Source organism: Protobothrops mucrosquamatus, unplaced genomic scaffold (assembly GCF_001527695.2).
Source record: "Protobothrops mucrosquamatus isolate PMUCROS unplaced genomic scaffold, P.Mucros_1.0 scaffold1680, whole genome shotgun sequence".
In the NCBI taxonomy this organism is placed as follows: domain Eukaryota; kingdom Metazoa; phylum Chordata; class Lepidosauria; order Squamata; family Viperidae; genus Protobothrops; species Protobothrops mucrosquamatus.
The window spans coordinates 138,022-151,005 of NW_015387836.1; positions in this window are offsets into that span (position 1 = coordinate 138,022).

A 12,984-nucleotide genomic window follows, 5' to 3' on the forward strand; every position below is an offset into this window, starting at 1 on the left:
TTATTATTATTATTATTATTATTATTATTATTATTATTATTATTATTATTATTATTATTATTATTATTATTATTATTATTATTATTATTATTATTATTATTATTATTATTATTATTATTATTATTATTATTATTATTATTATTATTATTATATTTTGAGGTTTCCTTTTCTTTGGCAGAGCTGGGATTCTCTCTCCAATGATGTCATGCCCATTTCAAACCACCGTTTCATCCATGGTGGGACATCAAAAATCAGGACAACAGTCAGAAAAACAGGGCTCCAGAGAACATGAGGTCATGGCCTCCATCCTGTTAATCTGTGCTTTCTGTCATTTCAAGGGCTCATGTGTTCAGATGAATATTTAGAATGGGGATGAAATGAACATATGTAGACAGGATCAAAGCATGGTTGTTTTTTTTAACACTGCATGCATGTCCCAAAGGTATTTTTTACAGTTAGAATAGAATAGAGCTGGAAGGGACCTTGGAGGTCTTCTAGTCCAGCACCCTACTCAAGTAGGAGGACCTATAGCAGTGGTGGCAAACCTATGGTATGTGTGTCAGAGGTGGCACTCAGAGCCCTCTCTGTGGGCATGCGTGCCATGCCCCAGAGATAGCAACTGTCCCTCTTCAACTAACCACCCGCTAACTTGCTGAGGTCCCACATGGCCATCCCTCCTGGCCTCACATGCTCTCCTTTTCCCGGGCACGACCCACTGCATTGCCTCCTCAGCTGTCGGCCAGCCGGCCAGCTCAGAGGCGGCTTCTCTGAACTGCTAGTGGCGGGCTGTGGAGCCCCAGAGTGTGCTGGTTGAGGGGCTGGCAGGCTGTAGCTGCTGACGGACACGGTTGCCCTCATGTGCTCACTGGCCTCTGTGTACGGGGGCTGATGGTGTCAGGCAGTAGCCGCCCCGGCCCCTGCCTCGCCTTGCCCTACGACAATGGCACCCTTGCCCTGCCTCGCCTCACCCTGCAGGATGAGCCTCCTGCCCACCGCCCCACCTGCCAGAGATTCCCTGCATCTCCCCCAACATTGCCCATCCCCCACAGGCATCCCTCTCCACAAGCAACATCAAGGTGACCATGCCCACCTTGGCCATACCTACCCAGTCTGCCACCACAGCCACGCCCACCCAGTGGGCCATGCCCACCTGGCACCCAATGATAAATAAGTGGGTTTGGGGTTGCAATTTGGGCACTCGGTCTCTAAAAGGTTCGCCATCACTGACCTATACCATTTCAGACAAGTGTCTGTCTAGTCTCTTCTTAAAAGCTTCCAGTAATGGAGCACTCCCAACTTCTGAAGGCAAGTCATTCCACTGGTTGATTGTTCTCACTGTTAGGAAGTTTCTCCTTAATTCCAGGCTGTTTATCTCCTTGATTAGTTTCCAACCATTGTTTCTTGTCTTGCCCTCTGGTGCTTTGGAGAATAATTTGCCCCCGTCTTCTTTGTGTCAGCCCCTCAGATACTGGAATACTACTATCATGTCTCTCCTATTTCTTCTTTTCTTTAGACTAGCCAAACCCAAGTCCTGCAGCCATTCTTCATATATTTTAGTCTCCAGGCCTTTGATCATCTTATTTGCTCTTCTCTGACCTTTTTCCAAAGTCTCAACATCTTTTTTGTAGTATGGTGACCAAAATTGGTTGCAGTATTCCTGGTGTGGTATTTTTCAAGAGAAAACTGGACTTTCTTTGTTTTTTTTCATGAAGCCGTTTCACTTCTCATCCAAGAAGCTTCTTCAGTTCTGACCTCAGTTCTGATTTGGCCTGGGATCCCAATAGGCAACTACATCACTGGAGGGGGCTACTGGATTGATGTCAGACTCCACCTCCCCCCACACCTTGTTTTCTGCTTTCCACCCATCCGTCCTTTTGCTTATTGTATTGATGTATTCTCGTTGTGTTTTGCTTTATCATTGCTTATTTTATGGCTCTATTATTTTGCTTCTCTTCTGTTTATATTCCTTTCAATCTCTTCCTTTTTTATTATTGTAAGCAGAGCCCACAGTGAGATAGGCAGCAAATAAATTTAACAAACAAATAAAATAAATAAGTAGTCCCTTGCAGAGAGGTTTTTTTTTCTCCTTTAGTTGCTAAGAAATGAGTGAAGGTTGGGGTTTGTCAGCTGACATTCAAATGCTCCACTCTTCTGGATCAGTTCTAGATTTGTGTTTCATTTTGTTTTTTTAACCAATACAGTAGTCCTAGACTTACAACCGTAATTGACCCCAGAGGTCATTAAGCGGGTCACCATGTGAATGCTCCCAATTTTACAAGCTTTTTTTTTTTTGCACTGGTCATTAAATGAAAGACATGGTTATTAAATGAACACTGGAGTCATTAAGCGAATGCCACTTGTTAACCAGTTGTTAAATGGACCCATTTTAGTCAATGCATATACTCTGCCAGAAACCAGAGGTAAAGGCTGGTTTCCAGGGGGAAAAAAATGCCAAGAATTGTAGCTGTGTGATTGCAGGGCATTCTATAAATGCAGGCCGGTTGCTAAGCACCCAAAATGCAATCATGTGACCGTTAGGGTTAGGCCATTGTGACTGCAAAATAGGCTCATAAGTAGCTCTTGGGGAGGTACGTTGTAACTTTGAACAGTTGGTAAGGTTCCATGGTCTCAGAAAGTTTGTAAGTCATGATCTAAGTTGATTTAAGTAATATTCACAGTATTTTTAGAGCAGGGGTGATCTTGAGTCCTTTAATCCCTCAATGACTAACCTCGATTAATTATAAAGCTGGAACAATCTTGTAAAAAGGAAATAGCAAAAATATTTTCATATCTCACCAAGAAACCTTTCATAGATGTATTACTGCCAGGTGGCTTAGCTTTTTCAAAACAGAAGACTAAGAGACTGCATCAGTTTCTCATTAAAAATAAAACAAAATCCATACTGAGCATTTCTATCCACCATTTGTCTACTATGGTATATTGGTCCTTTTCCGTGTGATTTTCCCCTGATACAATCCATTATTAAGGCATGAACATCACATTTAGCTAAATCCCAAATCCCAGGCTGAATTAGGCTACCCTGGATTAATTCTGTAGCTTCACAAGGCAAAGGGGGATTTCTCTGAAGCAAACAGAGCAGATGAAATAACCGGAAACTCTACAGAGCATTGGGCCAGTTAGAGACCATCTGCATCCATCTTAGCGTCACAACTGGGGGGCTGAGAAGTTGCCAATATGGAACAGCTGTGTCAATTTTAGCTCCATGGCACACAGTGGTGTGAAGGTCTGGTGGTGCACCAGGAAAATGATCTTGTCTCCTGAAAGATAAAAGCCTAGATTTGATAGGTGCAAAGCATCTTTAATGAAGAGAAGGACGAGGGGGGACATGATAGCAGTGTTCCAATATCTCAGGGGCTGCCATAAAGAAGAGGGAGTCAAGCTGTTTTCCAAAGCGCCTGAAGGCAGGACAAGAAGCAACAGGTGGAAACTAATCAAGGAGAGAAGCAACGTAGAACTAAGGAGAAACTTCCTGACAGTTAGAACAATTAACCAGTGGAACAACCTGCCTCCAGAAGCGGTGAATGCTCCACAGGGCTTTTTTTCTGCCGGAACGCGGCGGAACCGCGTTCCGGCACCTTTTTCCGGGCCGGCCGCACCGGAAATAGCCCCTCCCAAATTTTACTTGCATTCCTGTTCTCTAAAGGGGCGGTCCTAGGGTTTGATGAGGGCGTGGCCAGGTTTGAGTTCCGCCACCTTTTCTCCGAGAAAAAAAGCCCTGATGCTCCAACACTGGAAGTTTTTAAGAAGAGACTGGACAGCCATTTGTCCGAAATGGTATAGGGTTTCCTGCCTGAGCAGGGGGTTGGACTAGATGACCTTCAAGGTCCCTTCCAACTTTACTATTATTATTATTATTATTATTATTATTATTATTATTATTATTATTATTATTATCCTCAGGATTATCCTAGAAAGGTTGCTCAAGGTAGGTATCATCTGATACAAATTACTGCCTTGCGAATAACTGATAGACTTGGTCTGATGCAAACTGCTAGAATCTGATATAGAATTGAACCTAGTTGCAAAGGATTTGGATCCATAACTAGAAGTTGGCTACTGCTGTTAAATAAATCCAAGAAATTGGATCCTTGGAAATGACACATATGTAGATGGAGATCAGAGGAAGAGATCAAGTGCTGCTTTTAGGCATGGGGCATGGGGCATGGGGGAAGGAAAGGAGGGCCTCTGGTTGTCAGAATAACAGAATAACAAAGTTAGAAGGGACCTTGGAGGTCTTCTAGTCCAATCCCCTGCTCAAGGAGGAATCTCTATACCATTTCAGACAAATGTCTTCTTAAAAACCTCTGGTGTTGGAGCACCCACAACATCTGGAGGCAAGTCGTTCCACTGATTAATTGTTCTCACTGTCAGGAAATTTCTCCTTAGTTCTAGGTTACTTCTCTCTTTGATTAGTTTCCATCCATTGTTTCTTGTCCTGCCTTCAGGTGCTTTGGAGAATAGCTTGACTCCCTCTTCTTTGGGGCAGCCCCTGAGATATCGGAACACTGCTATCATGTCACCCCTCGTCCTTCTTTTCGTTAACCTAAACATACCCAATTCCAGCAACCATTCCTTATATGTTTTACCCTCCAGTCCCCTGATCATCTTGTTGCTCTTCTCTGTACTCTTTCTAGAGTCTCAACATCATTTTTACATCGCGGCGACCAAAACTGGATGCAGTATTCCAAGTGTGGCCTTACCAAGGCATTGTAGAGTGGTATTAATACTTCACGTGATCTTGATTCTATCCCTCTGTTAATGTAGCCTAGTACTGTGTTGGCTTTTTTGGCAGCTTTTTTTTTTGCCAGCACACCCCAACACATTCCTGCAAAAGGTGATTCTTAATAAGTTCAGTTGTGATGCTATTCTCAGCCCTGTGTGATACAGTTTTAATGATTGGCATATTAGCATAGGTATCTCATTAACATTGGTAATAAAAGAGCTCCTGTTCATCACCAGAGCTTACTGTTCATTGAATTTCCCAAAACGGAAAGAGAAGAATTGATTCAGTTGGAATCAATCAATCCATTGATTTTGGAACCAAAACACAAAGATGCTCCGAAGAATCTACTTAAGGGAAGATCATCTGTTGATCTTGGGACTGATTTTTGCTTTAACATAATCATTGCATTCAAGTGAATATTTATCTGAATGCTTCAGAGGCCGAAAGAGGTAAGGGATAAGAATAGAATGGAATAGAACGGAACAGAAAAATAGAATAGAATAGAATAGAATAGAATAGAATAGAATGGAATGGAATGGAATGGAATGGAATGGAATGGAACGGAACGGAACGGAATAGAATAGAATAGAATAGAATTATTTATTGGTCAAGTATGTTTGGACACAGAAGGAAAATACACGTACAACCCTCTCCTATATTCATCCTGGACCTCTATGTACTCAATCAGTTATGTCCACTCTCAAAATAAATATACCTTGAAAATTAGGAGTGACGATAAACAAATAATCCCAATGGATCCTCCCTCTTTTTAGAAAGACAGAAAGCAACATTTGGATGTGTTCCACTGAACAATCCAAACAGTTAGTGACAAGCAGCTGGTATTGGCTAAAATAAATTGGTTGGGAATCCTTTGGAATAGAGGTGTCCAACCTTGGCAACCTTAAGACTTGTGGACTTCAACTCCCAGAATTCTCCAGCCAATCTCAGTCACATTAAGATGTGTGGACTTCAATTCCCAGAATTCCCCAACCAGTCATGCTGGCTGGGGAATTCTGGAGTCGAAGTCCACAAGTCTTAAAGTTACCAAGGTTGGACATCCTTGTTTTAGATTATGCTTTCCTTTTATCAAACACTTGCAAAACATTGGCACCTGAGTCCCTAAAAAAAGAAAAGAATTCCAATCAATCCGTGTCTCTTTTGGGTTTTGTTGGGTGCCATTCCTTCACCTACAGCAAGCAAGAGGGATTCATAACAACTACAGCAAATCTTGAGACAGAATAAATCACTGCTGTTCTTGTGAGTTGGGGAGGGAGCATTCATTTTTCTTAATTTAAAAAAAACCTCTGAAAACTCACTGATTATTTCTGGCTCATGGCTGTATTTTTATTACGTGACAGTGTTGAAGACGAAGAGATGCCCCCGCCTAAGCATATATTAGAGCAGCAATGGGGGGGGGGGGTTGCATAGGGAAAAAGATTGTTTCCAGAGTGTTTATTGAAATGACAACTTGAGATAAATGTCATTGCAATCTGTGGCATGGTGCTAACCCCATGGGGGAAATCTCAGGAAAACATCAAGAGTGTTTCATAAATTAAAAGAGAGGGAATTAAAGTACCAGCATCTGGAGGACCAGTCATAAGGTGGGATGCCCTGACAATTGATTTCCTATGGTTTTGGGGATAACTGCACTATTAACCTTTTTTAAGAGGACAGGTTCCCGTGGCTTCTGATGAAATGGTTATTGCATTGTCTTTTGATAATGGCAATTATATCTAGAACACAAACGAACTCACTAATGAGGGGTCTTTGGTGCTCTCTGAGCTTGGTTGTTTTCTTGCAGACGTTTCATTACGCAAACGAGGTAACTTCATCAGCGCTGAACGTCAGCGCTGAATACTGAACTAAGTAAAAGAAAGCTTGCTGCAGGTCCCAACATTTATGAAATGTTGCCATAAAATACTCTGAGTTGAACCTTTTCCAAGGAGACCTTCCTCCTCTGAAGCAATACAAGTAGTCCATTCAAAGTTACAATGGCACTGGAAAAAGTGACTTATGATTGGTTTTCACACTTACGATGGGATGCAGCATCCTCATGGTCATGTGCTCAAAATTCAGATGCTTGGCATCTAGCTCATATTTATGACGGTTGCAGTGTCCAGGGGTCGTGAGATGCCCTTTTGCAAACTTCTGACAAGCAAAGTCAATGGGGAAGCCAGAGTCACTTAACAACCAGATTACTAGCTTAACAACGGCAGCAATTCACTTAACGACTATGGCAAGAAAGGTCGTAAAATGGAGCAAAGCTCACTTAGCAAATGATCACTTAGCAACAGAAATTTGGGCTCAGCTGTGGTCGTAAGTCAAGGACTACCTGTATTCCCCAGAGAGAAGGATGGTCCTATTCTTGCTCCTGTTTTAGAAGACAATCAATATCTGTCTCTTTTGAAACATCTTTGGGAATAAGTGAATATTGAATTGTTTCTTGGTAAATACGCCAATTGATTGTTGACTTTTGTGATTAACATGACCCCACGTAGACTATGATCATGATTTTATTGCTGTTGTTAGTCCTTTTAATTTTTTATTCATGCATATTTTAATTCCAGTTGTAAAGAATCGTGTAAACTACTCAGAATTAGTTTCTGGTTAGAGTGGCATATAAGCCTTCATACATGAATGCATAAGTGGTGGACGAGATAGGCTGATGAGGGCTTTTGTTATGATAATTGTTTCTAAAATAAATACAAACCTAATGCTGGAGATTTAATTTAAGTGAGGCAATTAGTTCTCTCCCATAATGGTCTACCATTTATTTATTTGGCACAGAAATAGGGTGGACCGTTTTTACAAGGTATTTCCATTGATATTTTAAATATTGTATCATTGGATTTCATTTTAATACTCTTAGAAGTTTCTTACATTGGAAAGATAATGCACTGTCCCCATTAAGAGGCTGGTTTAATGGGGATTTAGAGAAAATCACCAACATTATCTTTTTTTTACTTTACACTTCACTTTTTACTTTACTTTTTACTATTTACTGCTTACTCTTTATTTTTTTACTTTACTCTTCACTTTACTTCCTATCTCCCAAACAACCCTGGTCAGCTTCCAATTAGGATCCAAAATACACAGTAGATAAAAGCAGAAAAGAAAGAATTGACCCAGAAGAGCAAAATACTCAAAACAGATCAAACCAAGCAAAAGGACAAAAGGGGTTTCCATTTACCCTGTACCCCAAATCCAAGAGAACAATATTTTCCTGAACGGCATAAGGGTGGAAGCTTCCCAAATCTCTGGGGTAAAATCATTCTGGAGAGCAAGAATTACAACAGAGTAGGCATACTTTCTGAGTTCTGATAGATTGCTAAACATTACTAAATTGGTGGGACCTAGAGTTCATTCACCCTAACATACTGATTTGGATGGGCAGGGGCAACTAAAGACACACAGTCCCTCAGTTAGCCAGACCATTTTAAAAATGATAGCCATTACGTCAAGTTGCACCCAGAAACCTACTACTGGTAACCTACTAGTAACCAATGTACTCACAAAACAGTGGGATAATATCTGTAATTTTGGAGCTATATTTAAATTCTGAGCAGATGATTGGTTCTCTATGTTGATTGGCAGTTCAAATGGTCTGGTTTCTTACATATTCATATACTGGATCTAGATCAATATGCTTATTAATTGCTCCAAACAAACAACCAGTCACACGACCAACTGACCACACTGGCACACAAGACATTTATTTATAAGCTAAGGAAAACAGGACAAGAAAATCCTACTGATGATGTTACCTAGTCTGGTAGCGAAACGTTCAGAAACTAAATTGAAACAAGCTTGGAGAGCAAAGCGCTGCCAAAATCTAAAACCCAAGCTACAAGTATTTTCTATTATTTTAACATATGCAGTGGTTGGATTCAGCCAGTTTGCACCAGTTTGGCAGAACCGGTAGCTAATTTTTTGTTGCCCAGGCCCAGAATGGACTGCTGGAAGCAGCATCCACACAGAGAACCGGTTGTTCACATATTTGAATCCCAGCACTGAACATGTGTAATGTTGCATGCTATCACTGCATTCTGATGGACCAACTATAGCTTCTGCATGGTCCTCAAAGTCAACTCCATTTAGAGCATATTACTCTAATGGTCCAGTGGTTTCCATAATCCCATGGACATGTTTTCAGGGAGTAAAAGGTGTAGGTTGAGGGAAAACTCCATTCTATGATTTTGTTGTTGTTGTTGTTTATAGAAGGAAAATTAGGAAGCAAAGCAATGCAGTGGAAAGTGAACCCTCAGCATTGTAGTTGTTCTGAAGACATCACAATTCAATGCTGGAACACAGATTTTGCTTACATAAGATCACAATTAAGGATGCATGCAGTATTGATTTAGAGTTTTGATTTTAAACTGTCTAAATTAAATCAGCCTTCCCAATATGGAAGCGTAAGTGGGGTCAGTTCAAAAGCTTGGGGATCCAATTGTTGATACGGAAAGACTTTTGAGATTCAGACAATCAGATCAAACTGATCCAATTTTCCAAATTAATTCAAGTAACCTAATTGGACTGAACTGATGATTTGGATCATATTGGAGCTGATCCAGACGCTGTCCCACAAATGCTAACACAACTTTCCTAGAAAGAGCTCTCATTCTGTCACAACTCAGCAGTAAGACCTATTCAGATATTGTCAACTTTGTGAGGATGTCCAGAGAAGCAGCATGTCCAGATGAACTATTTTCTTGTTGTAAGGTTACAGTAACACAATCTTACAAGTCTGAAAAGACATGTTTCCTCCATCAGCTTGTGAGAAGTTTTATATCAAAATGTATTTTGTTCTTTATACTCTTTCCATCTTCTCTTAACACATTAACAGAATCCACAAAGGACTGAGAATCAATGTCTCCACTAGATAATTGACAGTCAGGCTGAAACTAAGTTAATCAAGAAAAATAGCAAACCGGGAGGGGGGGGACACTTTTACTCAAACTTCCTCAAACCCCCAAGTAAGTTACCCAGACCTAATCCACATATCAAAGGATAGGTTCTGTAAACACAAATAGAGTTAAGTAAATTAGGTCTCTCAGCAGAACTGCATGTTCACAAGAATAAACATCATAGGTGATCTACCTACCTACACACACACACTCACACACACACATACACACATGCCCCTCAACTATCACCCTGGTTTCAGCACATAGACACTTCCACACCCAGAACAAGCTCTCTATTTAACTGTGTTGCTATGCCCCATTTTTCTGCAGCTTCCCCTAAAGGCAAACTCCTTGCTTTTAGAAATAAATATTGTATTAATAATAATAATAATAATAATAATAACAACAACAATAATAATAATAATAATAATAACAACAATAACAACAATAACAACAATAACAACAATAACAACAACAACAACAATAATAATAATAATAATAATAATAATAATAATAATAATAATAATAATAATAATAATAATAATAAAAAAGTTGGAAGGGACCTTGGAGGTCATCTAGTCCAACCCCCTGCTCAGGCAGGAAACCCTATACCATTTCAGACAAATGGCCGTCCAATCTCTTCTTAAAGACTTCCAGTGTTGCAGCATTCACAGCTTCTGGAGACAGGTTGTTCCATTGGTTAATTGTTCTAACTGTCAGGAAGTTCCTCCTTAGTTCTAGGTTGCTTCTCTCCTTGATTAGTTTCCATCTGTTGCTTCTTGTCCTGCCCTCAGATGCTTTGGAGAATAGCTTCTCTTCTTTGTGGTAACCCCTGATATATTGGAACACTGCTACCATGTCCCCCCTCGTTCTTTCCTCACAGCTGTCTGGAGCTCATTTTTATTTATTCTTGCACAATCCCAATTCCAATCGAGTTGGAACCCCAAATTATTCCTCTGACAACCTTTACAGTCCAATAAACTAGGGAGGGTCCCTTCTGAGACATTTGCCACATCCCATTCTTTCTGTGGACTCAGCTGCCTCTTATCCAACTGTTTCCCTGCCTGTGGCTTTTCCCTCTGTCTCCCAAGGTCCTTCCCACATATCATTACACATATTAAACTTGGACAGGAAAGTTAAACTTACAAAAAGGCAATGGGACCTGGACTTAACATACATGAACATCAGCCTCACACCCAATTTCCTGATCCTGGCACACTAAGTGGATAGCCTTTCCATTGCAACTCACAGAACTGCCACTCTTTGCAACTTGGCAAAGGGCCAAGTATAACAATTGGTTTCCAGACCAATCAAGCTTCAAAAGAGGATTTTGTAACTGGACATTAGCAAGCTTCTCTGTTTTCAATGAAAAGACCAGCGTGCTTGCCAGGTTGCCGAAAGACTGATAGAAAGAAAATAAGTTTTCATTCTAATGTAGATAGGAATACACTGGCTCTAAATAGTCAATTATTCGATTGCTGGAATTCTTGTTACTTTGTCCCTTTCATCACAATAAATCTTGCTAAAAAGAACTTTGTGAGAATTGTGCATAGAAAAAAAAATCACTTTCAGTTTTAGCTCTGAAAAAGCCTGACACCAGCATGGAGTCATTAGCAAGGGGGACTCCAGTCTCAGATAGTCCTCTAATGTTGCAGCCCACCTCTCGATGCATTTAAGAGAGCCAAAGAACCCTTCCCATTTCTCCCCTTCATTGCTCAAACCTACTTTCACTTTCTAATCATGAAAGAGATTGACACAATGAGCAAAACATTTGCTTGAAATGCAAAAGAGGACATTCGGAAGAGAAGAAAATGGCAAATTGAATAGGTCAGACAAGGTGCTGGAGTCTACTGGCATCACTGCCTGAAGAAAAAAATATATGGGGAATTTCATCAATGTTCTTTTTTTTTTTTTTACTCCAGTGACAACAGTGACCTTTCTAACTGCTGTGGCAAATCAGCTTGGGAATGCAAAGGTTTAAAACCTTGAGAACAAATATCCAAGGTTAAGAAACCTGTTGGATGCCCCTTTCACTCCGGGGTTTACCTTTGAGCAGAAGCTGTCAGTGTTCACCATTCAACATCCGCTGCATCCATTTCTACTGCAGATTACTTTTTACCCAGAAGAATAGGGAGGGATAGAATCAAGATCACACGAAGTATTAATACCACTCTACAATGCCTTCGTACGGCCCCACTTGGAATACTGCATCCAGTTTTGGTCACCACGATGTAAAAAAGATGTTGAAACTCTAGAAAGAGTACAGAGAAGAGCAACAAAGATGATCAGGGGACTGGAGGTTAAAACATATAAGGAAAGGTTGCTGGAATTGGGTATGTCTAGTTTAACGAAGAGAAGGACGAGGGGGGACATGATAGCAGTGTTCCAATATCTCAGGGGCTGCCACAGAGAAGAGGGAGTGAAGCTATTTTCCAAGGCGCCTGAAGGCAGGACAAGAAGCAAGGGATGGAAACTAATCAAGGAGAGAAGCAACCTAGAACTAAGGAGAAACTTCCTGACAGTTAGAACAATTAGTCAGTGGAACAACCTGCCTCTAGAAGTGGTGAATGCTCCAACACTGGAAGTTTTTAAGAAGAAAATCTGTCCGAAATGGTATAGGGTTACCTGGCTGAGCAGGGGGTTGGACGATGACCTCCAAGGTCTCTTCCAACTTTATTATTATTATTACTTATTATTTAATGTATTTATGATGGTTGCAGTATCTCAGGGTCACCTGATCACCATTTGCAACATTCCCACCTGCCTTCCAACAAGCAACATAAATGCGAGAAGCTAGATTCACTTAACAACCATGGGACTCATTTAATGACTGCAGTGCTTTGCTTGAAGTTCACAGAGTTGTTGTTGTGGGGAAAACAGAGGAGGAAGAAGTATTAGATATGTTTCCCACTTTAAGCTATTTACAAAATTAATATGGGGTTCAACCCCATATTTCAAGCCTGAGCTTCAAATATTCTCCTTATTGCTACAAAATTAATAAACGTGGGATATGAATAAAATAAAATAATAAAACCAAACAATGCTAACAGTGAACAACTAATAATCCACATAACCAGAGCCTAGATCAAGAAAAAAACATTCTCGATTTACCATAAAACCACAATTAAAGTAAATCAACTAACTACCCAGTAGAGCTTATTTATCAGCCTGCCCTAAAGGCCAAAAGAAGCATCTCCAAAGATGCTTTTCTGGTGGATTTTTCTTAAAAATTACAGATTCATAATCATTTCTCTGGATGCAGTTGCAAAGCAGGATATCACCATCGTGAGAGACAGGCTGATCTAAAAATCACTAAGAAACATTTCCCTTTAAGAA